The sequence below is a fragment of the Anopheles coluzzii genome, assembly GCF_943734685.1.
Source record: "Anopheles coluzzii chromosome X unlocalized genomic scaffold, AcolN3 X_unloc_7, whole genome shotgun sequence".
Classification (NCBI taxonomy): domain Eukaryota; kingdom Metazoa; phylum Arthropoda; class Insecta; order Diptera; family Culicidae; genus Anopheles; species Anopheles coluzzii.
In genome coordinates this window covers 162501-167500 of record NW_026054502.1, presented here as the reverse complement: position 1 = coordinate 167500, position 5000 = coordinate 162501, and positions in this window count along the sequence as shown.

Below are 5000 nucleotides of genomic sequence, written 5' to 3'. Positions count from 1 at the left end.
AACCGCACGGCTTTGGCCCTGCTTACCAAATCCGCAAGCAGCAGTGGGAAGGAGCTCGGGTTCCGATGGAACGGGATGCCAACAAGCTCCGGTTCATCGTGAATGAGCTCTTTCCCGATCGTCCCCCGATGGAGTGGCCCGAGACGGAAGTAGGTGGGGATCCACAGGATCCGGTCTCGGAGGAGGAGTTGGCGGAAGAGTTGAAGGAGATTGCCCGCTCACTCAACCCCAAGAAAGCTCCGGGGGACGACAACATTCCGAATATGGCTGCAGCTGCGGCAATTCTGGCTTTTCCGGAAGTTTTTGCTAAAAGCTATAAGCAGCTACTGGAGGCAGGCACTTTCCCCGACGCATGGAAGCGGCAACAGCTGGTGCTGCTTACCAAGTCGGGGAAACCACCTGGGGAGCCCTCGTCATACCGGCCAATTTGTTTGCTGAGTGTGCTGGGGAAAATTTTAGAGCGGTTGATTCAGCGGAGGCTGACAACCCATCTGGAGTCGACCGGGGGACTTTCGGACGCCCAATACGGTTTTCGTAAAGGGCGTTCAACCGTTGATGCCATCACTCGGGTGATGAACAACGGGAAAGTCGCTCTAGACAAGAAGCGAAAGGGAGATCGTCTCTGTGCGGTGGTAACGGTGGACGTCCGGAATGCCTTCAACTCGGCAAACTGGACAGCGATCGGCCAAGCTCTGCAGCGTAAAAACACTCCGCCTTATTTGCAGGCGTTGCTGCGGAACTATTTCATTGGCCGAACGCTCCACTACGATACGGATGAAGGAATAGTGTCGAGGACTGTATCTGCTGGCGTTCCTCAGGGTTCGGTTCTAGGACCAACACTTTGGAACGTCATGTACGACGACCTACTCCGCTTGCCGCTCGAAGGACTACGAGCGGACATCATCGGGTTCGCTGACGACGTGGCTTTCACATTTTTGGGAAGGACCACGGAACAGGTCAGCGCATTAGCAACGGCTAACCTGGAGAGGATCGAGCGGTGGCTGCAAGGAGTCGGTTTGGAACTTGCCCACCAAAAGACCGGGTTCATGATCTTTTGTACCCATCATGTCCCGCAGCTCGCAGAGCTTCAAGCGGGCGGTCACTCGATCCAATCCACGGAAACGCTGAAGTACCTGGGAGTGGACCTCTGCCGCAAACAGCACCACAGCCGGCATCTGGAAAGAGTGGTCAATAAGGCTTCACAGATTACGAATGCCTTGACCTGCCTGATGCCGAATAAGCGTGGTCCTAAGAGCCGCAGTAGGAGACAGCTCGTAAACGTCGGCAACAGTATCATCCGATACGGAGTTGCCACCTGGGGGCGATGGGTGCTCGACAAGGAGACCCATCGCAAATCGGTCCAAAGGGCGCATCGACCGGGGGCTCTCCGAGTCGCCAGCGCCTTCCAGACCGTGTCTTATGATGCCGCTTGCGTTGTCGCCAACACCACCCCGTTAGTCCTCCTCATGCAGGAGGATATCCGCTGCCACGACGAAAAGGCAGCGAGTGGTGGTGTTCAATCGGACATACGAAAGCGGCAACGGGAGGAGACGATGAGGCGCTGGCAGGACCAGTGGACAACGGGTGCAGGGCAACCAGGAGCACCAGGACTGAAGACGAGGAGGCTGATTCCAGACATTAATCTCTGGGTCAGCCGCAAGCATGGGGAAGTTGACTTTTTCCTCACCCAGCTCCTCACGGGGCACGGGTTCTTGCGCTCCTATTTCGTCGAGAAAGGCATCCTGGAGGGCTCGCCCAACTGCCCTGAATGTGGTGACGCCGTGGAAGACGTTGAACACGTGCTGTTCCACTGTCCACGGTTCGATCGGATCCGGAACGAGATGCAGCAGCGGTGCCATTCCCGAGTAACAATGGATAACATCGTCTCGGAAATGTGCACCCGCAGCGAAACGTGGGAGGCCGTCCGCGCCGCCGCCAGGACAATCTTCTCCACTCTCCAAGCGAGATGGGATGTTGAGCGTCCACCAACGGCAAGGCGACGCAGGCGGGCCAGACGGCGGGCGAGGGACGCAAATGGTGGTCCCTCAGGCCCTGCGGCACGGCAACAACCCGCGCCGCAAGGGCCACCGTAAGCTGGAAAGTTAGTTATCTTTTATTTAATTTCGTTTCTTTCCAGCTTTCTTTTTCTCTTCTCTCATCTATTTTCAGCTTTCTTCTATCTCTTTCTCCTTTTTCTTGTTTCCTCTATCCAAATCTCGTTTCAGGAGAACTGCCTTACGTGCTTGGAGTGGTGACCAACGATGCCGACCCCCCATTGCCCACCCGAAGCGTGGGCGATAGGACCAAAGGGACCGCGTCGCACCACGGAAAGCAGCGTAATAAGCAGAATCATCAGACCAGATCGCCGCAGAAGATGCGTCGTGACCCAGGGTGCAACCGCACACACGACTCCGCATGAAGTAATACGCACCACAAGCGTACCGGCCGAGTTGGGTGAGTCGGAGAGGGGGATGGAATATGCTCACTCTTCGTTAACAAAAAAAAAAAAAAAAAAAAAAAAAAAAAAAAAAAAAAAAAAAAAAAAAAAGGTAGCCAAATGCGCCCGGCAAAGTCCGACCACCACCTCCACGCGGTGCCGGGCGGGGTAGGGGCCCGTCATTAAGTTGACGAGGCCCCGAGCTAACGGTGGCGGTGAAGACGGCGTTGAGCATGACAACGTCGCAGGGGAGGGTGTGGTGTTAAGTCGCCACACCCTACATTCTGTCAAGTGGGATACTGAACTCGAGAGGATAATACCTCTGCGCGGATTAGACTAGGGTACGGTTTATGGAATAACTAGGATGTACACGGGCTGGCGGATGAACCCGCCGAACCCTTAGTAAAGCAGGGTGAAACCTGCTTGAAACGGGGGAGGGCTAAGGGGGATTCTGTCACCGCTCTATTAAAACTTAGCAAGTCTTAGGTAGCGCTCCAAGACTGTCGCCATACGATACGCTCTATGGCAAATGCAGGTGTGGGTGGGTTCAGCCCCACTTTGCTCCGGTTCGGCACTGAGCCCGTCGTCTCATAAGGGCGCGGGCCAACCCTCGCGTGGAGCTCCCTGTTTCATAGCCACCCACGGAACCAAATAGGAGACTGCATAAACAGACGCGGATAGCGGGCCTGAGTTTGAGCCCAATAGAATGAGTAACGTTAAAACTAAGAAGGTCAAAAAGACCAAGGGGGTGGACAAGAAAGATCCGGACCAAGCGTTCATGGATCTTCAAGATCGGATGGAGGCTATGCGTTTTGGGATAAGTAAACTCGATGATGAGTCTTCCCATTTTACGCTAGTAACGGTAATGATGGACTTCCTCGATGAGGTAATGTCCGAATTTCGAAGGTACAGAGCCGTTAATCGCATGCAGCAGGTCCTCGACCGTCAAACGCAAACGTCGTTTGACGGTAACGATGGATTCGGGCCGCAAACGCGAAAAGGCAGAAGACCAGTGGCTGATGACCAACAGCCTGGTCCAAGTGGGTTGCAAAGGTTGCAACAACAACAACAACAACCATCGAGGTTGACCCCTGTTAGGGAAGCGGTGGAAAATATTCCAAGTCCGAGAAACGGACCGAATATTAATGAGGGTAGCATTAATAAGAGGAAGAAGAAGAAGAGCAAGAAGAAGCAGAATAAGCCCAGGAAGCGGCCTGAGGCTCTGCTGATATCGGACTGCACTTCCGAGGAGCTGGCGAAATTGCTCAAGGAAATGAAGCAGTCCGATGCTCTTAAATCGGTTGGAGAGACAATCTCTAAGGTCCGACGGGCCCAAAATGGAGGCATGTTGCTAGAATTGAAGCAGGGTAGTTCTGCTAGTGCAATTGCCCCAAAGGTTAAGGAAGCGGTGAAGGGCAAGGCGTCAGTGAGAACGCTAGCTCCTTCTAAAATGATTGAGATCATGCATCTCGATGAAATTACCACCCCAGAGGAGGTTGCGGAGTCTGTCAAAGCACAGCTCAACATCGAGGTAGAAATAGATCGTATCAAAATGAAGAAAGGCCGCGCGGCCGGTACGCAGTGGGCACGGATCAACGTATCGCTGCCAGACTTTCAAAGCTTCCTGAATTTGGGAAAGCTGAAGGTTGGTTGGTCGATATGCCATATCCGTGAGGTAATGGAGGAGCAGAAATGCTATAAGTGTTGGAAGGTAGGCCATACGAGCTATCATTGTAAGGAACCAGACAGAAGTAATCTGTGCTGGAAATGCGGTTTGAGTGGACACAAGAAGCAAGCTTGTACCAACTCTGTCAAGTGTTTGGATTGCGGTACGAGGTCACAGAACCTCCACGCAACGGGCAGTTACATGTGTCCTAGAAGGCGAACGATTAGACCATAATGGTTAGGTTGCTACAACATAACCAGAATCATAGTTATGCTGCATTTCAGTTAATGTGGCAAACGATTAGGGAAGAATCTGCGGATATAGTGTTGATTGCAGATCCGTATCTGGCAACAACCAACGTCAAAGTGTTACGCAATGACGATAACACAGCAGCGGTAGTGGTTAACGCGGACTTACCAGTTAAGGTAGTCAGTAAGGCTCTGAAGGGTTTAATGATAGTTGACATAGGTGATATGCGAGTGGTTAGCGTTTACGCGCCACCTAGATTTAGTATGGAAGAGTTCCAGATCATGTTGGATAACACGGTAATGGCCGTAACCGGTATCCACAAATTCGTTATCGGGGGGGACTTCAACGCTTGGTCAGTAAGTTGGAACAACCAACTTGGCGAGCGTGGAGAAACCCAGAAACGAAGAGGTGAGTTGGTCTTATCAACCTTTGCGCAGATTGACGCATTATTATTGAACGACGGCAGCACCCCAACTTATGTTGGACCAGGGCGTACGTCAGTAGTTGATCTTACTTTTGCGAGCAGAACAGTTGCAAGATCATTTAAGTGGGAGGTGTTATCTAGCTATATGAACTCTGATCATCGTGCAATACGAATAGATCTTGAGACGCAAAGCGTGCGTAACTTGTCCCGACCCATAACGGGAT